Genomic DNA, 23859 nt, shown 5'->3' with positions numbered 1-23859 from the left:
CATTAGACAGTGCCTAAATACTGCTGTGATTGGTATTACAGAGAGAGAGGTGAATGTGCATGGAGAGGGAAGAGAAGAGTAGGTATATTAACAGATACACAGACTACTTTGCAAATTGACTGTACTTAAATGTTAATCATCATATATATGCATTAGCTATTTTTCTATGCAAACACGCAGACAAACATCGCTGAGCTATAAGATTGTCTGCACAAACGGGTGGATTCTGAACAGACCAAGGATGTTATTTGCCTCCCAGCACATTCCCTAAAATTGAGTGGAAATTAATCTATACGAGAATAGAGGATGGAGACTGACAGTGGAAGATTTCTCTGCATCCTTTTTTCCTTTTGTCACCATTAGCGCTCAGAGAAGTCAGGAGTGGTTGGGTTATCATTGATTGCCAGGACTATTCAGGATGGAGAGCCAATACACCAGGGGATTCATTTTCTTTTAACACACCATGAAACTAGAAACATGGCTAAATCCTGTCTGAATAACCACATGAATACAACCCTGGGAGTTCAGCCCTGCTCTCCACTCCTGTCTCCATGACTTGTATCTGAAGCCATGAGATACACATGGCACAAAAGGATCATGGTGTTCAACTCCAGGTGAGAGCTGCAGCCCCCAGAAGCCCCCAGACCAATACCTGCTTGACTTCAGCCTATCTCAGCATGTTTTAGTCCAATCGTTTCTCTCTGCAGCTGTCCACACCACATTTCTGATAAATACAATCCAACACCTCCCCTAGAAATATTGCCTGCTTGTCCAGCAATTCTCACTTAGCACAAAGCAAACAATAGCTAATAATTGTATCTACTAATTACCAGTGACTGCTGTCTGAGGAGTTGTGTCATTTTATTTTTCCCTGTGGTTCTCTGGGATGGTCCGTGATGGCCAAAAGTGGAATACTGGATGAGGGACAGATCTGCATTGTGTGTCTTCAGAGGGTTCCCAAATGTCTCAGTTTGGATACATCTTTTCTGAGCACATCAGTATGAGTCAAGAGCAACATCTACTGGCCGAGATGTTTAGTAAGACCAAGTGTAGATCTGGAACAACCCATGGACTTTGCAGACCACAACCCATTTTTAGTTAGTACCCAAACACAAGGGTTAGCACCAGCACTTCCCAGCTGTGGAAGCTGTCACCAAAACAAATATCTCAGCCCTACACACCTGGACCTAGCTCATATCCACGCTTAATCTAAAAATTTGCTGCTCAAGCCCACTCTACACTGGGTAGTGCATCCTGGCAGACAGTAAGTAGTTTTGTGTCACCATGTCTTCACAGTATAGTCCTTCCTGCACTTCTATAAAGCTTTCCTGGGCTGAAGCAGTCTGAAGGTGAGTCGCAGTCCATCTATTGCCACCAAAGCTGCAAGAAACTTACAGTAGGGGTATTTAAGTGGCTTAAATTTAGACATTGAAAATAAAGGGTACAAATTTGGAGGCTAGGCCTGTCTGCTGGCATGGGGGAGCAAGAGCTAACAGCACACATCTGTTTATTTCAAGGTGGGGACTCAGCATAAAAAATGATGCTGGTAAAGCTGGATTATGAGGAAAGACATAAGGAAGGGGCTTCACCCTCCAAAAGAGTTGGTCCAGGTGTGTTAAATTCAGCACTGTTATCAGCCCTTGCTCTCCCTCAGCCTGTCCCTTCAGAGTTCTTCTCAAAAGAGAGTGCAGGAATATGTGTGAATGAGAGAGAGAAATTGGTGAAGCTACACCCCAAAAATGGAAGCAAAAAAAGACTGAGTTCATCTTACTAGGAAGACTGAGTCTAAAACTCATTAATAATAGGCATAACTCATGCCTCCATCTCTGTGGCTTGGAGGAGAGGGCCTTTTGGGCATTGGTGGGTGAACAGAGCTCTAAGAAACCCCAAATCAATTACACATAAAATACAATTTCTTACCCTCTAGAGCCACTTCTCCCCGCAAAGCAAGACTTTAAGGGAAGTAAGAGCAAAGCACCTTGTTCCATCATACTGTGAGATCACTGCAACATCACATATAATCCTCCATTGCCAGAGTGGGCAACATCTCAGCTAGTTTTAGAGCTCTACAGTACTGATGTGTCTGAGCCCCTCATAATTAAAGGAGGGAAATAAGCACTTTTAGAGTGTAGGCTATCTATTTCACCATCTTGCTCTGGAGTGAGATGAATCTCACACCAGAAATGTCTATTTCTCTGTTGGTTGTAGAAGGAGACCAGATGACCTCCTTAGGCATCGAGGATGTCATTTGGTCAGGTGAATCCTTCTCTCATAGCATGGGGAACTGGGAGATGGCAGAGAACCATAAGTGGTTAAAACGAGCAGAAACCACAAGCCAAAACTGAATAAAATGAGAAGAAACAAGCCTGCCTGCTGCAGGCAGGTGGTGAACTTGCTCTATATCAGTGTCTTGCCTGCTGACTCACAGACACATCCAACTGTCCATTTGGCAGTCTCCTTTCAGGACAAGGTGTCCAGGTGTTCCTTGCAGACAAGTACGAAACCAGGACACCTGAGGTCTACAGGGAGACATGCCCTTTGGAGGGGCAGGGACCAGCAGCATCACAAGACCATAAGCCTAGTAACTCAAGATTTCTGGTCAGGCTTGCTAGAAGTCTGCTGTATGATCTCAGAATTCTCATCTTCCCTCTGTCTTTCTTCCCTAAGCTGGTGAGGGTCTCTGATCATGATAAGGAACATGATGACATAGGAGGGTGCTGAAACTGGGGAGGAAAGACAAATTTTGCTCTTTTTGACCATGATCTACAGACACAGATCCCAGCTGGAAGCAGTCCTCTGTATATTTTACTGAGCCTGGTGCAACCCAAACTCCATCAGACACCTCAGTTCCAAGCTTCATCCAGAAAGGGACCATAACTAAACCCACCTCCTTGCATAGGCATGGTACCTATTACCATAAGCAGGTAAGACAGTCAGGTTCACTTTCTGCTTGATTCTGGTCCATAGATGATGGCACAGCTGAGTCCTTGTTAGGTCCTTTTAGCACCTCATGGGGAGGACAGGCAGGTTCTCAGAGGGAAATGGGTCACCCAGCTCCTAACCCGTCCCCAGGACCAGCACAGAGAAACACTGGTGAGTACCCAAGGCCAACAAGAGTGGAACAGGATCAAGAAGATCAGGATGCTCATTAAGGCTCATTTTACCTCTTGCTGACAATGCCTGACCTTATCAAATGCTTTGTGGCCACTACAGTGACTTCTACCTGGTTTCACACCCAAGTTTATAGACACGGCTTCAGCACAGCACTCTTGGGAAAAACACGGAAAGGCCACAGACAGTTCAAGTCCTCCTTCTCCCTCTGCCAGGCTGTAATCTCCTGGTTACAGCAAATAGCACATGGAAGTCTTTAGGGGAAAGTGTCTCCTTGTGCATGGAAAGAAGGAGTCCCCCTTACATCTAACAAAAAAGATTACTCTCAGCTACAGAAGCACTGGGGTCTGGTTTCAGCCCCATGCTTCCCAGCTGGCCCCTATTTCTAGATAATCAGTTGAATCAAAACACTGCATCTAAGCAGATGGGATGGTTGAGGTCTTCTGATCCCTGGCTGAACAGGCACACGAGGATGCACACAGGTAATGCATGAGCAGAGGCCAAACAAAGAACAGAACATAAAACCAAGACAGGAGGGGCACTAACCTAAAGGGGAAGGTTGAGCTCTTGTGTCTCCTTGAATAATGCAAGGAGCAAAATACTCTGTTACCAGCCTAGGGAGCAGACAATTAAAACACTACTTGAAGCAAATGTCTCCTGACTCTGGCTCAGAATTTCAATTAGTCTGCAAAGTCTTATTGCACTTAAGTGCAGGTTAGTGACATTTCAGGAAGGAGAGATTGATTGGGAGCTGGGTTACAGCTCAGCCAGCAGGGATCATGTCTAGGGGCCTGTCCTTAAAAACAATGTGTGATCTCTGCATGGCATTTTCCTTGTTTAGCTCTTTTATGTTTCCTATGAGAATGAGTAATCCCAGTAGCCAGAGCTGTGTCCCCTCCTTTCAAACACTGCCTTATTTTCTTTCCTCTAATCTTTTCTTCCTATTGCTTTTTTTACTTTCCTCTAATCTTTTCTTCCTATTGCCTTTTTCAAGGTTCTTTAAGCATCCTTAGGTGTCCAAACAGTATTTCCTGTAGCTCTTCCCTTCCTCCTGAAGTTGTTAACCTTTTCTTGTCTCAAGAGTTAAGCTCTGACTTCCAGGAAGCTATTTTCATGCCAGTTTACCAGGTTTGCAGAGCCAAAGAAATTAGGAGAGTGTCTGCTACTTTTTGACCCTGATGGGCAATGACTTTTGGATTGCTGAATTTGGCAAAGTTGGCAAAGAAGAGGGGGGACATATTGCAGAAATATCACAGCATTACCTGACAAATTACACCTACAGGTACAAACAGCCTCTCTCCATCTACACTGGCTGCAAAGCAAAGTGGGAAAATACCCTCAGCCAGCTCAAAAAAAAAATTATTGGAAGACATCAAGTGTGCATGAGGGAAAGCCCAGTAGCTGGTACACCCAGGCAGGCCCAGCCACCAGGTCCTTTTGCATAGGAGATCCCTGCTGTGGTTAGATGTGCCCAAGATAACTACACTTTTTGGGATACATGCATGAGATAGGAGCCAAACAGGGCAGCGGTTAACAAGCACACAAATACAATAGATTTTCCTGCCATAAGTGAGTCAGTGTGGGAGACAGGATTTTTTCCATAAAGGATCCCCAAATTCATCCCTGTGCCCCAGCCAGGCCTCTTTTGTCACCATTTCTCATACATCTATACACAACTGCACAGACTATTAAAAACATCACCCCAGGTGAAACCCTTCCAGAACAAAACACTCTGATCTAGTACTTAAACTCTAGCATAACCAAAAACTCTACCAGGGACACACAGTGGAAGAGATAAGGAGCAATACAAATAATCGGATAGGGTTAAGTTTTCTGCTACAAAAAGCTGTAGGTAAATAAGTCTCATTTGGACCCATGATGGACACATTGATGGCCAAGCCAAACATGTGCTGTGCTGTTAGCTGTATCTTCTGCTCAGAGGTGATGACTTTATTTTTTAAGCACCATAAATGGATTTTTTTTCTCTCCATAAATCTGCTGGTTTCTGGACCCATGGACTCTTCAGCACTGGCAGTGTCCTGCAGCGAGTTGTTCCACAGATTCATGATGCACCACCTTGGCATGCTGGGCTCACCTACCAGCCAAAAAGCCCTGCTGAAAGCCAGGATATATTAGCTCAGTAGGACACTAAGCTGTGTATATGAATTCTGGCTGGCCTGGAGACAGACTGCGAAGACAAAGCTTTTACAAATACTGTTTTAAATGCACCCCTTCTTTCAGCCACCATAGAGACTGTGCCAGCTTGTGCTGGATCTGCTGGGGCAGAAAGGCTGCAGCTCCAGAGGCTCTGCATGTCTCTGGGTGGGCAGAGGTAACCACTGTCTGTGAACAAGTCCTATACCAAAGAGAGATGCACAAGATCAATACTGACCCTCTTAGCCTTTCTACGACTTTATATAGCCTCCGAAAATGCTTTTGCACATAAACATCTGTGGACAGGCACGTGTGTATCAGGAAAATACAACCGACTGTGAAGACATTTTTCCTCCTTCATGTTTTTTCCTCCTACGTGGTGAAACCCTCCGAGATAAAACTGCCTTAGTCCAATCTCTCAGTATGGTCACCTTTGAGGTATGGACTTGCATCAGAAGAGAGGCAATAGTGTTCAGCAGCAGCTTCCCTTTCAAGAAACAAACTGGCTGCCATAAGGCCAGCTCCCATCCTGCCTTTTCCATTACGGTCCCAAACATTGCTCATGCAGGGTTTGCAGGTTGTTCCCACCCCTTGTCCACGCATAAGGGATCCACACTAGCACCTCTAACCTCAGACACAGCCAGCCTGCTCGCAGCAGACCTAGCAAAAACCTTTTAAGAAAGCCAGCCTTTGCCTTTGGGAATGGACTTGATTGTGCTGAAAGGAAAATATTTACTAAAGAAGGTCTTGCTGGATCCTTTGGGGATCCCTGCACATACAGGTTAAATTATGGGTGCACTCTGCTTGCAAGCACAGGAGTAAAACTTTTTTTTTTTTCACCAAATGGTGCTCCCATCTCCCTTGGTCAGCTATGAGAAAGGTTTCATTATCAGAGGAAACTCCATTTTGTGTCATCACTCATGCTTTCCCACGGAGCCATTCATGGCCCACATGAACCACAGCCGCTCGGAAACCACCCCGGCCCCTTAAAAGCATCCTGGAGGTTTTCAAACACCCCTTCAACAGATTGTTCCTCTTCGCATCTGTGGAGTAAGATGGATCGATGGGGGACCCAGGAGGCTTATTTTGCCCATGAATTATTTACACCCACTGGGTAATATTTCATTTTAGACTGGCCTTGTTTTACGCTTGTAATTTTTAATTCTTATAATTCCACCTCCAGCAAGCAGAGGCTCCTCAGAGCACTAGATTATATCTCAGTGGGCACACTCTCGAATGCATAAATAACCTCTCCTCTGCTGACAGCACATGGAAGATGGGCTGGGCTTTCAATGAGGTTAAGTTTCCCCCCCACCCCCTTAAAGGAATCTTTATCTCTGTGCAGCTATTCTGTAACATGCTTGTTTGGTAGCAAAAGCACTATTTAAATGCAAATGTTGACTTTTTGCCAGGGACTGGAGGGAAAATACTTGTCTAATGATGTCCTTCCAAAAGTACAACTGGTGCTGATTTTAAAGGAATTGCATCAGAAGGAGTTGGGATTTTGGTTCCTTGCATTCCCAACCACTACTCCCAATGTTATCTTCTACCCCTTGAAGTCATGCCTATCATTGCAAGAAAAAAAACAAAATACCCCAAACAAAACACAACATATATATATATATACACACACAGGCTAAACTAAAAGCAAATCAGTCTTTTGATCAGATTTCTCCTTCCTCTGCCCAGCCTATCCAATGATGGAGGAGACAGGGCCACTGCACACTCACTCCTGTTCAAGATGTTTGGGGTTTTTTTCCTCCTGTCTTGGGACAGATGTTTCAGATGTTAAATGTCTGGGTGACAGGGACAGTAAAGTGACTGTTGGGCTGGGGCCCGCTTGAAAGGGAAAGGAGTTGGCTGGCAGGAGGAGGAAAGGAAAGAGGAAATTTAGACTCTGAGTGGGTGAGAAGGGAGGGAGATCTGGGGTGAGTAGGAAAGGGAAAAGATGCCTGGAGCAGGGTGATTAATTTTGTCTGAGGAAACCCACTGTTTACTGTTTTGTACCATTTTCTTCTGTTGAAATACTGATTCTGATTTAAAGCAAAAATTAGGCAGAGCTTCGAGACATGTTTGCAAAGGTAAATAGCCTAGTGATGCTGAAAGACCACCAAAGTTAGGCCAAACAGGGAGAGGGGAAGAAAACCCAAATATCCAACCAATATCCCCACAGAATTGCCTTCACCCACAGACACAGAGCTGGCAGCAAACGCATATCCTGGGTTTAATTTTGGGCCATGTCCACTGCTCCCCATAATAAAGTTTCATGTAGGAGCAGGAAGGGCTCGAAGCAATTGGAGACAAGGCTTGTCCTCTCCCCAGATGCATGGGCTTTATCAGGAATGGATGGGGCAGAGAGAGTGCATGGGGACACCACAGTTTTCCTCAAAGTGTCGGGAAGGGATGGACGTGCTACAAGCCCTGGCATACATGGGAACTGTAGCACAAGCTGGAGGCTGGGACAAATCACATGTCAGTGGAGGCAGTAGGTCTGTCTGCATGATGCACCTCACCAGCCAGACCAAGGCTTCCCACATCCTTCCCCCTCCTTCCCATCTCATTGTTTGGGCTCTGCAGGCTGATGGGTTTCAGTCCTGTTTTTATCTGCTGTGGTTCAGTTACCAAGGAGACAACGATCTGCAAGGGGGAACCTTTGTTGGCATCCAGGGGAGAGAAATTGATGCAGATCACTCAGAGGTTGAGGATTGCCCCAAGCCCAGAGCTCAGGAGCAGGGAAGCATTTGCCCCGGCCCATGCAAGATGGCCAGGCAGGCTGCAGTCTAAGGGACCTCCAGAGTACCATTTCAAATGAAATCAGTGTATCTGCGGGGTGAGAAAGAGTCAGTCTGTCCTTAGCACCAGCTGGAAATTCACATCCTCTAGGAAATGCAACTTGATAAAGTTAGAAATCCTTTGTTTGCCTGCTCCAGTGACCTATGAAGTGTTAAGCATCAGGTCCAATGGTTCAAGCAAAGCAGGCAGCAGTCTGGGGTAACAGACCCATTGCTGTGGCAGAACAACAATGGCACCAGGACTCAGCCCCATCCCTCTCCCCTCAAGGGCCCCCACACAATAACAAGACCCTCAGCAACCTCAGCTCAACACCACTTAGACCATCGAACCAGAACACTGAAAGTGAGAAATGGTCTCCTTGTCTAACATCAGCCTGTGGCCCGATGAACTCGTTGAAGAAATAAGGATCATGGTGCCTGCACTTTACTAAAGCTCCTTCAGCTGAGAAGAGCTAGACAGTCAAGGCTTCAAGGCAATAATTCTCCTTAAATCAGAGTTTTGGGTTTTTTTTTTTGAAGTGGGCTAGAAAGGTTTTGCAACCTTCTGCCAGTGTCCCAGCCTTCTTTTTCCCTTACCCTCCATGGACCAAGTAACTATCACACTGCCCAAACATTTGCCCAAACTTGGATGGAGTTGAGAGGTGCAGCAGGAATGGGAGGCTGCAATGCATTGGATGAGACATCTCCAAACACAAGCCTTGTGAAGGATAAAAAACCCCCTTTGGCTGGAGCACTGCAGCTCCCGTTATTCCCGACTTGTCTTTACCAATCACTTGCCGCAAAGCACGGGAAAGCACCGAGACAGCACAAACCCTCTCCCTCCTTCCTTTGCTGCCATAACACCGCAGCTCAGAAAGGCTCCCTCCAACAGGCAAAGCCTTTCAGATTTTTTCCCAATCCCCACCTGATGATCAAATCATGACCGTGTGTCCTAGTTTCAGCCCAGCCGGTAACAAAGCACCACGCAGCCACTCACTCACTCCTCCCTCTCCAGCTCTGGTGGGACCGGGAGAAAATATAAAGAAAAGCTTGTGGGCTGAGACAAGGATAGGGAGGGATCGCTCACCACTTATGGCCACGGGCAAAAGACAGGGTCAACTTGGGGAAGAAACAAATCAATTTCATTTACTACCAGTCAAATCGAAACAAGGATATTAGGAAGTAAAACCAAACCTGAGAACAGCTTCCCCCCAGCCCTCCCTCCTTCCCGGCTCAACTCCACTCCCGGTTCTCTCCACCTTCTCCCCCCGGTGGCGGGGGATGGGGGTTGGGGTCGGTTCCTCACACGGTGTCTCTGCCGCTCCTTCCTCCTGAGGGGGAGGACTCCGCACTCCTCCCCTGCTCCGCCGTGGGGTCCCTCCGGCAGGAGACAGCCCTTCACGAACTTCTCCAACATGAGCCCTTTCCGCGGGCTGCAGTTCCTCACAGGCTTCCCTGGGGTGGCTCCTTTCCCCAGGCCGATCTTCAGCCCTAGCCTGCTGCAGCACGGGCTTCCCCAGGGAGCGGCGGCCATTTTGTGGGGCATCCATCCCCCTGCTCCGGCGTGGGCTCCTCTCTCCCCGGGCTGCAGGTGGGCATCTGCTCCCTCGCTCCCCTCCGTGGCCTGGGGGGGGCACAGCCTGCCGTCTGGTCTCACCACGGGCTGCGGGGGCATCCCCTCCTCCCTCAGTGACCTCGGTGTCTGCAAAGCTGTTCCTTTCACATTCCAGTCTCCTCACTCACTGCAGGTTCCCCTCTTAAATCTGTTCTCCCACAGGTGTTACCACTGTTACTGATGAGCTCAGCCTGGGCCACAGGTGGGTCCAACTTGGAGCCGGGGAACCTTCCAGCAGCTTCTCACAGTAGCCACCCCTGCAGCCCCTTCCCCGCTACCAAAAACCCTGCCACACAAACCCTGTGAAAGATGAGCACCAAGGGACCTTGCTAACTAGCGAGAAAGATTGTTTAGCGAGTGTCTGCAGAAGTGGCTTAAAAAACAATAACTCAGGGGAAGGTCCTTCCTCCAGCAGCTGGGGAAGAGGGAAAACATATTTCAGTTCTGTATATTCTCCTCATCTGGGGAAGGCTCCGTAGCTGAGATGTCAGGTTTAATCTCTTCCCAACATGTATTTTGCAAATAACTCCTTTGTTCCTTTTTAAGTTCGGCAACTAATACGCCGGAGCAGTGACAGTCTCCAGCAATGATTTAATGGAAGAGAAGGTAGGCTCCTCTTGTGTCACCTTTCAGATGCGCTCAGCATGAAGGAGGCTGTGAAAAAAGATGCGCTCAAGATGTGGTGACCCCACAGCAGGCACCCAGGATTGCCCAAGCCATGGCTTTTCTCTCTTCAGGCTTCTCCACCAACAGACATAAGCAGAAAACAGCACAGAGATGAGGCTGTTGTGGGAGCACATAGCTATTAACTCGCTAGGAGAAACCAACCTCCCTTTACATCTGAGTCCTTGTTTTTAACAAATTTCAAAGGAATAAGTGAGCCTTCAGAGTACTGGTAGTATAGAACTGAGCCAGCACAGTGACACATGTTAGATGAGTGGATTTTGTACTCTTTTTTGATAATCCCAAACACCCACAAGACATGGGAATAAATCTGGAAAGGATATGGTGGCTCCCTGTCTGGTTTTGAAGAACATAGTAGTAGGGATGAACTGAGTACAGATTAGGGATGCATTGAGTAGCTCCTGCCCTAAGGATGGACTGGCCGATCCCAAGGTGGTTCTGATTCTTGAGTCTTGATATATCAAATAAAAAAAAAAAGGCTGGTCCCAGTGTTACAGCACATTTCAGATTGGTCTGGAGAGAGACTGTTTCAGTCAGATTTTTGTATACCCAGCCTGCCTGGGGGACCATGGGAGCTGATTTTGGAGAGAGAAAAGAGAACATGGAGATCAGAAGTGCTGTTGTCATGACAGGAGTTTGTAGCAATGGTGCACATTTTCAGCAGTTATCAGTGCTATTTATATGTGCATCAGTTTACAGGATGATCACACGGTTTGGGGACGAGCAGGAAGAATAAGTCATTCTCTGTCTAGCAAGCCCTCCAACTCGCACAGCCTGAAACACCCACAGCTCCTACCCAGTGTGCTCCAGGCCCCATCTGGACTGTGCTTTTCAGGTAGAAGTTGTAAACCATTTCCCAAATCCCCAGCTATCCTGTAACAATACCATAGGTGAGAAGAGAAGATCTGCACGTGCTACCAAGATCTTACAAGATGAACAGGAATTTCATAAGCAATTAATAAAATCATTTTGTTTTTTTTTTTTTTCCTAAACTGCATCTATCCATGGCTTGCAGAACAGGCACACAACAACACAGCTGTGCTGAAAGGAGGACTATAAAGCTTATTCTACCCAGCACTAAAATGCAGCTGATTCTGATGTGGAACACGCCAGCTGCCAAGTGCACAGCGGTGTGGGGAAAGCCATACTCCAGCAGTCATTGCCCCATAATTTTGATACACCAGGTAATCAGGATCTCCAGTTTGAAGATGCTTTTCCAGCACCTCTGTTCTAGGAGCCTACTCAGGAATAGGAAAAAAAACCCAACACCCAAAAAACCCCAAACTTTAAAAAGCCCCAGTGTCATCTAATGACCAGCAAAGCTGTTCAGCACAGACCAGAGTGAAGAAGTTTCATCAGGGCATTTGATGGTAAGGGTTCCCTAAGATGCTTTTTATTAAGATAAGTAAATTGATTTCTGACCCAAAGACAAATTTTCCATGGAAGCATCTGGGTTTTGGTGTATTTTTGAGAGAAAGAGGGAAATGTTGGAACTCAATGTTCTGTGTGGGACATTCCCACTAGACTCGTTTTGGGGGGGAGCAGGAAGGCAAGAACTGGGATTGTGTCACTGCTGGGGGAGTTCGGAGGAGATTTTTAGTGGGTTTAGAAAAATAAAAAGGCAGGGAATTCTAGTCAAAACTTTCCAAATGCATGAAAATACCTCCCCACGTCTAATTAGGAACTGGTGAAAGGTTCAAAAGGGAATGAAAGATCCCCATGTGAACCATCTGAGACTCTGGAAAGAAAAGAAACTTTTATATCCAGTAAAAAGCCCAGCTCATGGCACCCCCCTGAGGCAGTGGGACAGCAGACCTTTTTTCTGGTCCTCTTGTCCTCTGTGCCTTCAGAGGACACTCCCACTAGGCCTGGATGGGAATAGGCATGGCTGGATAGAAGGGAATTGCAAGGGAAAAAGAAAAAAAAAAAAAAAAAAAAAAGGAAGGAAAGAGAAAAAGGCATCAAGAAAGAAAGAGAGAGAAGGAGAAAGACAAAAATTGCTTTTTCATACTAACCTCCATCTGAAAGTCTTAAGGATGTTGAAAGCCTTTATTCAAGTGGGGAAACTGAGGCACAGAAGGGTTACATTTCTTGCCCAAAGAGACAGGGGGAATCAATGAGCAGAGACCTGAAGAACCTTTCTCCTGTTGTGATTGCAGCGGACCAGGGAGAGGCACCGCGGGGGACGAAATTCAGGCAGTCCTCCGCAGGGGGACGGATGCCAGGTCCCATCAGCGGTGGCCTTGGAGCTGTTGCCTTTGCAGAGCCCTGGCTCAGACTCTCGGTTACCGGTTGCTTGTGTCTCCCAGAGCGAAAGCAGCATCTGCTTGGAGGAGTGAGGCACAGCCAAGCAGAAAAAAAGGTCAACTGCTTCCCCCCCTGTTACCCTCCAGGTTGGAAGCGGGGAGAAGTCTCCGTGGCACTGCACAGCACCTCAGATCTTCCTTAGGCTCATCATGCCCCCTGATAATTATTCCACCAGGCTGGATGAGGACACAAAGTCAAAGACCCCTTTGGGCCAGCATGTAGCAGAAGAAAGCAAAGGGGAGGACAAGCCGCATGCTCCTGTTCATCATACCTCCTGGAGAAAAAGAAATCCAACCAGCCAGTCCCTTCCCCATGACCTGAGCTCACCCACCAGTCTAGGAAACCTTACTGGCTGTGACACAGGACCGGGTTTGCAGGAAGGGGGTTGTGGTTTGTCAGGATGCTGAGAACTGGATGGCACACTGCATACATTCGATGTTATTTCAGGGGGCTGGGATTTTTTCCTGTTGTGTTGATTCAACATAACAAACTCATTCCCTTCGCAACCTGGCTGCATTTAACCAAATGGCAACCTATGTCCTAGGCTGAGATGTGGCATTTGGGAGGCCAGAACTCTTTCTTTCAGTGAGACCCCACAACCACATTGACCTAAGCTGGTCCTGGTAGTCATTTGGTCCTTTCGTGTTGTTCCCAAGCTTTACAGGGTGATCCCAAAGATGAACATACAGCCTTAGACCTGGCTTTCACCCTCTGGTGCAGCACCTCAGCCACTTTTTATCTCCCTGGCTCCATGCACCCACTGCAGACCACCGCACTCTACCCACCATGGGCTGCCTCTGCAGCACTATGTGCATCGCCTGCCCTTTCCTCGTGCCTCTGTGCTTTGGGGAGCTGTACTTTATCCTCTGGAGCCCTCACAATGATAGAAATTCCAGGGTCAATCTCTAAATGACCTCCAAATCCCAGCTACTCCCAGGTGACCAAGAAGTGGAGACCTTCTGGCTGGTCACAGACCAAACAGCCAGTTGCCAAGTTTAGCTCCTCGAAGTCCAAGCAGGTTTGGGGTCAGGTCGTGCGTGCTCATGCAGAATATCTGCTGAGCCCCAGAAAAGCATCCTAGACAAACCTCTCGTGCTATCCACCCCCTGCTTCACAGTACTGATCAGTGCACAGGAGAAAAACCTCCCCTTTAATATCCTAAGGTAGCCAAGAGCGGCACGCCAGGGACAGATTTGAGGCCTGCAGGAAAGAAAACATCGCTTTACACCCTGAGCGAAGGGAAAGCTTTGCTTTCAGCAGAGCATATGCCATCTGTTCCCATCGCCCACAGATCCGGCCATGCTGCACGGCCGCGTCACCGCGCTGCCAAGCACAAGGCATTAGCGACAGGCTCCAGCAAGGCAACGCTTAACCTCCCTCCATCCTGAATAGGATGGTGCTGCCAGGGCAAAACCAGGCAGCGGGGCACCCTGAAAACCATTACGCCTGACTTGGGCTAACGCAGGGCTGGCAGCTCCGAGAAGGTGCCCGATGAAGTTGCTTGAAGCCTCCCTGGGGATTTTACATCCAAGCAGGGCGATCTGCAAGATTCAGGCAGAAGGACTAGGGGACACGTAAGCTTGCAAAGCAAAGAGAAGACAGACAGGTTTGGCTCGCTGCTTCTGGCCATGGCCCATCCCGTTGTCACCAGAAAATCCTTTGCACACCCACAGGAGGAGGCCTTCAGCAGCAAAAGAGCAGAAAAGCTCCTTTGGGACTGAAACCATCTCTATCAGAGAGAGGAGACCTGGAGTAAAAAGGGCAGAGAAAAACCTGTTTCCTATGCTTTCCTTCTCCAGCTGAAACCTGCTTTGTTCAGAGAGGGCTCCTGTATCCCTGTTTAATGATCCACTCTTCATTTACATTTAATTAGAGGAATGAAAGAGCCAATTAACAAGATCTACACTAAATGCAAACAAAAGGGATCGCTGGTGACTCAGACACAGTGGTAGAGCCAAGAGGTGGGGCTTTGCAGGCGGCTTAACTAGATCTTAAGGCAGATTGTGGCCAGAAGGCACCGTGCCATGTGTCCCCTTTTCTGAAAGTTGGGTGGTTGCACCATGGTTTGGACCCCCTCATGGATCCAAATTAAAACTCATCCCTGTTTTTCTTTCCTGGAGTTGGTTTTCAGCTGGATCAGTGAACAGAGTCACTTGCCACCCACTGCAATATCACCGGTGCTGATATCAGGTGGACAGCAAGACCATGCTTAAGGGCGGGGGGGGGGGGGGGGGGGGGCAAAGAACCCCTCTCAGGGCCAGTCCAGGATGAGTTTGGCTCACCTGGATCTCAGAAATGCACTGAAGCATACAGCTCCATGTGTATAGCTGCTGTGGGGGCTTTAACTTGCATCCCTGGCCCTTCATCCCACATCACCCCATCACCCCTCCTGTGACAGCACAGCTGCCTCTGGGTCCATACAGCAAACCAGCTTGTTAAAAGTCATTAAAACCACTTATTTTTTTCTTTCTTTTTAAGCTGGACCAGCTCCCCATCCTATTTTGCAGGTGGTCACACATGCAGCTGTGCCAGCGGTGCTGAGGAATGAACGGGAGGTTTGAGCACAGAGGAGGGGAAGCTCAAAAAGCAGTGGGAGGCACTGATAGCATATTTCCATACATTCTGTATGGTATGTCTAAATATTTTGATGGTTTTAATATTTTGTACCAGCTGTGGAAACTGGTTTGCTGCTAGGTGACTGTAAAAGTGAGATTTGGCAAATAATTATTAGAAATCTTATACTAACACTATGATTGAAACAATAGACAAAAGTATAGCCAAGCAATTAACTAGTAGAGGTAGTTACTCATAAGTTTTGCAATTCTTTGCTCTTATGACTAGATGTTCCTGTACGCTAGATGAGAACAAAGTTTTAACTGATCATGTGATTGAAGCTGTGTTAAGCTTCAAGATCAAAGAACAAGGACAGGAATAAAGACTTCAAGGACAGCCAGAAAAAATTTCAAAGGGGTCAGTAGTCACAAAAGCAGCCCTTCGACTCAAATGGATCCTTCATTGCGCATGATCGGATGTAGGCAGTACTAAGATAATCAGTTGCAATTATTTTGATGTATATGTATACTAATCTGATTAATATGCAATTAGTTATTCTATATAACCTGTTACTGCTAAAGCTGTGGCCTGCACTCTAGGTGGAACTATCCCCCGTGCATCCAGCGCTGCGATAAAGAATGCCTGCCTTCTAAAACTCAAAAATGAGTCTGAGAGAGTTTCTTCAACTGTTTTTTCGATATCAACACCACGCTTAGCTCCAGACTTCTGCAAAACACAAGCACTGCATGGTTGTTTCTCCTCCTCCCAATGCAAAGTGGTGAGGGGTAGAAGACCATGATGTCTCATAATCCAGAATTCCCACCTGCACGGCTGAATGAGAGGCAGGCACGTAATACCAGCTGGTGGACAAGGCTGTGTGAGCTGGTCCCAGCCGTTCCTGCAGTGTGCAAATCATGTGCAGTGAGGCTAAACAGGCTTCCAACGCTGGTCCAAACCAAGCGTGAACAGACCCAGGTGTGTCAGCACAAGCTTCACCCTTCTCTCAGGGCTGGATCTCATTAACTTCAGATGAAGAGACATGTCATCTGTTCTCCTGTGAGCCCAAGCTGGTTGCCAAGCTCAGCTTCAAATTAAGATAGGCGTGTGAGGGGGTGGGCAAGGACCGCTTCTCATGGCATCCTTTTAATAAGAGGTCATGCTCGAAAGGAAGGGAGTAATCAGAGGGTGGGAAAGGTAACCTCCAGGCAGGGACTAGGGATGATTGCGAAGATGGGGCAGGCAGAAGGATAATCTAAAGACTTGCCGAGGATGGTGTAACAGCAGATCTCAGCAACCATGAAATGGGAAACCTCCCAAAGGTTTAGACTTACTGAGAGCCTCTTTTTAATTTTAATTCCTATCAGTGATGTCTTTGTTTCCTTTAGTGCTGGGGAAAGACACAGCTTCAGCAGGAAGAATACTCTGGGATGCACAGGCTTTACTAACATCCTCCCTGCAATGCTCTTGTGCTCCAGCCCTTACAGATAGATCCCACAGAAAAACCTCTCCCGGAAGGGGGATGGAGAGGAGCCAGCAAGGTCAGGTGGCTTTTATCAGGGTCGCGCTCGTATCAGGGCTAACCTTGGTACCCCATTTCAACTCAAAGACAGTCACTTCAGGTATAGTCAGTGGCAAGGCTGCACTCGAGCTGAGATGCCACCCATAACTGTTACTTGTCCTCCAAATCAACTATCCAGTCCCTTCACTAAAGATCCTGACTCCTTCCTCTGATGTCTATTTTGGGATAGGATGAAGCCTGCCCTTATACCCACCACCCACCGCGAGCAGCTCTTTGTTGACTAAGAAGGGAGCTCAGGATGACTTGCCGAGATGTGAATGTCTCCACTGGGGACAGCTGGAGTTAGTCACTACAGCACACGGGACACCAAGAGCTGAGACCCTTTGCTGCTCACAATCAGACAGACAACTTAAACCAGGTCTGAGGGCCACAGGGCTCATGGCTTAAAGAGATCAGAAAACCATTTACTGAAGTGGATGTCCCAGATATAATAATGAGGGGTATGATCAAACTGAGCTTGGAGATCTGTGATGCAACGGTACATCCTAAGACATATGTGCTGGTAAATTAATTCCTGTCATTACATGATCTGCCCAAATCTGGGCTTTCCTACCTCTCACAGTGCTGCCAGTAAAATTTTGCAAGTATTGAGCAAGAATTTTCACTTTGGACTCACTCCTCTTACTGGGCTCCCCAACTGCTTGGTTGCCTTTAGACTTTGTTAAACCACCTCCAGCTCTGCTGATGCATGAGACAGGAGTGTGGATACTTTATCAGATAATAACCTTGACTTGCTCACCTGTAGCTCACACCAAAAGAAACAGCAAATGCCCCAGCCATTACCAGGCAGCATACAAGCAAGAACAGTCCAGCATTTTCGCCTCCACAAATGGACCGTCACAAAGGTGACAGCACCTTCAGAAGATAGAACAGAGATTTCGCCACCAGAAAATCTATTCTTAAGACCAGCCTACCTGTGTGATTGCTCATCCTGGTGTAAATCCAGAGCCCTTCAACTCAACTCAGCAGTGACCCTATCTTTGCACCTTGGCAGCTACTGGTGAACTCTGGCTCTTTCTTGATTTAGGATGAAAAAACTCAGTACTAGACAGCTAGCAAATGTAGTAATCAATGTGATAGATAGAGATATCCTCAGGGCACAATATAGTTTATCACTGAAGCACTGAAAACCTAGGTTGGACGACTAAAGATATTTTCTCTGCACCACCCACCTGCCTCCTTTAACGCTGGACAATCCCTCTCTTCTCAGCTGCTAAGTAGCCTCAATGAAAGGGTGTCACCCTGTAAGAGGTGACACTTTTCCTAAACGAGAAGTAACTCCACAACCAAACTTTAACCGTTGTGACCACTGGAGTATTTATTAACTATTATGTTTATTATATCCAGTCTTACTAAGAGCTCTCATAGCTCAGGGAATGCTGGTGCTAGGCACTGTACATCTGTTTTCTAAGAAAGTGCCAATTTCTCTGAAGATCTGGCTCAGAATAAAGAAAGAAAAGGAGGATAAAAACAAGATTAAGTGCACCACATGCACAAATGCCTTGACTTCTTCAAGGTCATGAGCAGATGCAGGAACAGAGCATAGGCCTTCCTATGAGGTTCTGGTCCAGCATCTTAGGACCACCCCCCCAGCAGAAGACCACAGCTAAACTGGGTGCAGAGGCCCATGTCACGCAGCACAGATGACACACTCAGAATATAAAATTAATTTCAGCATACTGCACCATAAGAAAACACCCACATAGAATGAAGTTTCATCTAACATTATTTTTCTTCTTTTTTTGGCAAAAATACATAACTGGCAATACCAGATGTTTCACAAATTCGTGCATTCTATCAACTTGTTTGTCTTCAATAAAAGCAAAATCTATTGCAGACATGTACAGTCAATATTTGGGTTTTTCAACCCAGAAATATTGGGGAAGGGGACTGCTCCAAACCTTCTATTTTATTTTGTCCAAAACATCATCCAAACTAAAACCAACACATTCAGATTCCAGGTTCAGCAGAAAAATCACATTCAGCCCCAAACACTCACAGCCCTGAAGTGTCCTTGAGTGCTGCAGCTCTGCTTCCATCTCCACCCGCGCATCCTCTGGGTGCAAACTACTGCCCTCCTCTGCCCATTGCAGAGCCTGGTGCTCATCCAGCAGAACCAGTCCCTGCAAGAACCCCACGGATTTACACCATGCTCCACATTTACAGACACACATTGCAAAGCGATACTCAGGAGCACACGTGGGTGATGGAGGGCCCAGTGGCTAAATGACCCGTGGTTGTCCTTTTTGTGTATCTTTCAAATGTTTGTTGAGGAAACGTATTAGGCTTTTTACTTCTTAGTCCCCTTTCAAGAACAAACAAAAAAATGTGTCGAGCCTCAGGCAGTCTTTTTATTATCTTACACAGAGTTCATGCAATAAAGTCCGTTAATTGAAACATGAATATTTAAAATGGCTTTCAAGAATGGCAGCCTTATCTCACCAGAGGGAAGAAGAAAGAAGAGGGGAAAAGAAGGGGAAAAAAAAGTGGTAAAACACAAGAAAGGCAGGAGATATAGTTCATTTTGCCAGAGGAGCATTCAATTATTTAATTGCTGAATGAATGCATTTTCCCCAGCTGGCATTAGATGTTCATTTGCAGCGAGAGGGTCGGGGTGGAGAAAGGTGCGGAGGGAAGGAGCGGGGGCAAAGGCGAATAGGTAGAGTTTTAATTAAAACTTGAGGTAGGCAAAGCTGTCGTTTTTGTCGGTGTTGCCTTTTGAAGCGGGGACTTCCTCAATGCAATGCTCCTGCGAAAGCAGAACAGCCACAATTATCCGCAGCACTGAGCCTGCTCTGACACCGCAAAAGGATCAGATGGTGAAATGAAGCTCAGCATCCCAACATCTGCCTTTGACTTTGGTCCTTAAAAACATATCAAAGGGTCTTGTTGTAATGAGAAACAGCCCCCAAGGTGGAAAGACAGAGAGGGAAATGGGTCATGTGGGAGTCAGAGTTACATGTCTGCGTGTACAAACCAGTACGCAACTGGGGACATGTGAATGAGTCTGCATGTACCAATGCACAGGGCTTGTGCATAGGTACCCACATCGGAGCTGGGATGTGGGGAAGGCAGGAGTAGAGATACTGGGGAGCAGCCAAAAGTCTCCAAAACCACAACCTTCCAGTAAACCCCCCCCAAAACCAGTGTGCATGCTGCAGGGATCGATGCTGCAAGCTCTCCCGTTGATAAGCCACTCATCAGGCAGCAGAGAAAGAGCTTTAAGGAAGAGCTGGTGGTCCCTAGGAGTGCCCTGGTTCAACTCACCACTCAAGCACACCCTGGATTTTAAGCAGATCAGGAGCCTTTTACGGAGCTGGAGGAGACTGCTGCAGGCACTGTACTGCTTTGCTGTGGGAGGGCAGGGCAGAAGGAAGCATGTCCCACCAGCAACAGGCTTGGGAACAGCTTCGGATGACTGCAGTCTCAAAGTGAGTCCGTGCTTTGTCCCTTCTGAGTGCCAGGCCGTGCAGGTTGTCCTTTCCCACGAAGCTATCAAGCCACGCTGGGGAATCCATCAGCTTGCTTCAGCTCTTGGGGGGATTAACAGAAGTTGTACTTTTCATGGGAAATATCCCACAAGTATAAACAAAACCAGCTTCTTCCAAAATCCACCGTGAGGTACTCACTTTCCAGATAGCCCTCATGGTACGTTTTGGAAGAAACATGGAAAGGATGAAGCATGAGTCAGCCTCTTGTTCTTGCAGTGAGTTTACACACTGCGGGTCTTGATGGACACGCAGCCTTTCTTGAGTGGGAAGCGGCATGCCCCGTGTCTCTCTGTGCGTCTGGTTATGGGGCTCCCCACGGGGGTCTCAGCTCCTGGATATGTCCATAGGTACGTACGGGCACTCGTATGGCTGTGGGAGGGTGTGCGGGGATGGGGATGTGCAGGAGCTGTACACCTGCACGTGTTTGCACACTCATTTACATGAGCGCGTATCCACCTCGGAGCACGTACATCTGTCTGCTCAGCTCTGTATGTGTGTACACCTGTTTCTTGTCAGGTTTGCATGCCCATGCAGGTGCATTCGTGCCTGTTTGTATATCTGCCTGCCCTGTGTGGTTTTACACTGTTCTATGGAGGCATATGTCCATATACCTGCACATTTGGGCATCTATGTATACACTCATGAGTCTGTGCCTTTATATCTATCCCTGTGTGAGTATATCCATGCACCAAATCAAGCCTGCGTATCCATGCATCTGACTCTCTGGACATGAATGTGTGCCTATCCAAGCATCTCTAGACAAGACCTGCCTGTGCACGGACAGATGTGTGTGTTTCAGCTTGCTGAGGGACAGAGGGTAGAGCAGGAGGCAGAGGGGAAAGTTTGCATTTCTCGTGACAAAGAGCGTGGCTGCATCTCTGATACCAGGTCAGTGGGACACAGCCGGCTGACAGCACGGACAGGCTGTCAGGTCCGGGCATGCTGCAGGCTCATGGTTGCAACCCTGAAGAGAGCTAGAGGCTTGCTGGCTGCTGCCTCCTCCGCTCCCTCCTCTCCCTGTGTTGATGCACGCTCTCAGTGGAGCAAGGGAAACCCAGCTACACCATTCATATTTTATAACTGCTGCTTCTGGCTCTCCCCCATCACCTTTTCATTTCTTTTATTTTCCTACTGCAGTATTAAAAAACATTTCTTTGAGTGCACAGTGCCTGCCCTTCCCCAGCCATTGCTCACTGAGAGGAGCTCTCTTCTGAACCGGAGAGAAAAGGTGCAAGACGGTTACTCCTCCACGAACCTTGGAAGCCTCCAGTGCTACGTATAGCATTTCTCCCAAGGCCTCCTGCTTACTCCTACCTACCCAGCCCTGCTCCAGAGAGCAAGACCCACTCCTGCTGTGTGACCTAGATGTTTCCCCAGGGCTGGGACCTACACGCCAGCTCTTTCTGGCATTGCATAGCAAGGAAGACACTACGGAGCAGCCCTGCAGTTATGGGAAAGGCTTGGACATGGGGGGGCTTGTACTTAAAAGGCTTCTGCTCAGAGAGATGCTCCCCTCCCATAGCCACACACCATCAAGTGTCCCATCACACCATCTGACACGAGGCCCCCGGCTCAGGAGGAAGAGCAGTTGCCGAGCCTGGCCAAGAAGTTGTTGCCTTTTTCTACCTGTCCCAGTTTAGACCTCCAGCATATTAAGCTGGAAGTAAAAGCTAAATTAAATATGACTTAAATCATACTGGAGCAGGTAAGGGAGTGATTTCTAGAGGCAGAAGTAAATAGACATTTCATATATTCACCCACATTAGCAACACACAGAGTCAGGGGCTACTCACTCTCCTAAAAAAGTCCATTGGGGCACTGATGTTTGTCTCTTGAGAACCCACTGCTGTTCTCTGGAGAGACTCAAGCCCCATGGATCAGCATTGTGTTTGTTACCTGTGGGAGACGGAAAGAGTTAACGTCTCAAACATTGTGGTGGGGCAAGGTCTGCATAAACGACGAAATCTACATAACGAGGAACCACAGGTGAAAAGAAGCCGATCAGCACAGGACATCAGCAATCAGGGATAGGACTTGCACAACTCCCTGTTCTGATGTGCTGAGCAGGGCAGCTCACCATGCATGGCCAAAGCTCAACTAATGGTCTGCAAGGAAGGAAGAAGTTACTCCCCAAACGACCCCCAAGCCCACCGACCCATTGCCCTAAGGTTCTGAAACCCTAAGGTTCTGTCTGTGTATGACAATTAGCCTAATGAGTTTGAGTGCCCACTTGAAGGAGGGGAAAGGAGATGATGAAAGGACACAAACTGAAGTCCCACGCATGCCCCCCTCCAGAACCAGACCCCTCGGCTGACTGAACTAACGCTGGACCAAGGACCAGTGAAATCTTTCTCTTTCCCTTTTTCTCTCTGTCTTCTTCTCTTTCTCTTTCCTTTTCCACAATCCCTACATCTCACCCCTTTAAGACACAAAACTGTTGACCAATTCTGGGACTAGGAGTGGATCCAGCCCCCCCTGGGTCCTTCTCTGAGGAGGAGTCTAGAAAGCAAGAAGGTCTGTTCTGAACCCTGTGACCCAACGGGAGGGATCTCCTTCTTCCCTGAACTGATGTGTATGGTTACCACAGGTTACATGAGTTACTGAGGTAGTTTCATGCCAATTCCTGTTGTGAGAAACCACACCACCTACTGTTATGCCTCCCAAGTTCATGCTGCTTCTGCCATGAATAAAATGCTTAACTGATCGTTTTGTGTCATTTCACCTTAATTTAGCCCGAGGAAATTCCAAACTCAAAAGGACTCCCCAGTCTGTCCAGCCCAGGTCGTGATATTACCCAACACATATTGCAAACTCTGGCGCTCCCCTTGCTCCGCTCTTGGGATAGCGCTCGCTTGTCATATGTCCCTTTCCAGCCTCCAGCCCCCATGGCAGGAGCATCATCAACCTCAGGAGAGAAAGTGCAACCCCAAAGCCAGGCTAACCCAAAGGCTGTAGTGGCACCATGTGGGAGAAGTCCCAGGGCACCCACTGAAACACTGACCCAGGTTTCCTTTCCAGGAAGCTCGCCAAAGAAAAGAGATCACTGCTTTTGTCTGCCTGATTCATATTCCTTCAGTCAGGAAGTCTGAGGCCCATCTCACCCCAAGATGCTCAGTCCATGAAGGTTTCTGGTAAGCAGGAGGTCAGCCTAAGTGATCCCACTCACCCCCAAAAAAGCTAGTACAGCAGTTATCTGGTTTATTTGGCAACCATCCAGGCCAGCAATGCTCCAGATGTGTTACCTCCTGTCCAGAAAATGACTAGGGGACCCAGGAGGGTGCTGGTGGCAGGACAAGCCCAGAGACATTCATTGGTAGAAGATGAGGGTCATGAAGGATTTGTTTATGAGCAGCAATGAGAAGAGCTGGGGTTGTCACGGTAGGGGAATACAAGACTTCACATGGTAGGAAATCAGGCTTCATCCCTTCCACTGTTCACAAAGCCCTGTTTTTAAGAGTAGAAGGGACAGCATGCCACCTCACCCTCCCTACTGGCAAGTGTGAGGCCAATACATCAGGCTCAGGAGTGGAGAAGAAGGTGGGTCATTGTGTTTAAAGGCTTGGGAAAGCTTTTATCTACTCTCTTCTTCTGCCT

At 47.6% G+C, this 23859-nt stretch overlaps 1 protein-coding gene across 10 annotated transcripts in view; it reads right to left on the bottom strand.

Moving 5' to 3' along the window:
• The window catches only part of ADGRB1 (adhesion G protein-coupled receptor B1), a 282552-nt gene that overhangs the window by 169311 nt on the left and 89382 nt on the right, over positions 1-23859 (bottom strand). The window lies entirely within an intron of this gene.

The sequence above is a fragment of the Accipiter gentilis genome, chromosome 2, assembly GCF_929443795.1.
Source record: "Accipiter gentilis chromosome 2, bAccGen1.1, whole genome shotgun sequence".
Classification (NCBI taxonomy): Eukaryota; Metazoa; Chordata; class Aves; order Accipitriformes; family Accipitridae; genus Astur; species Astur gentilis.
Note: the sequence above shows the minus strand (reverse complement) of the source record. Positions and strands in the feature narration are given on the sequence as shown.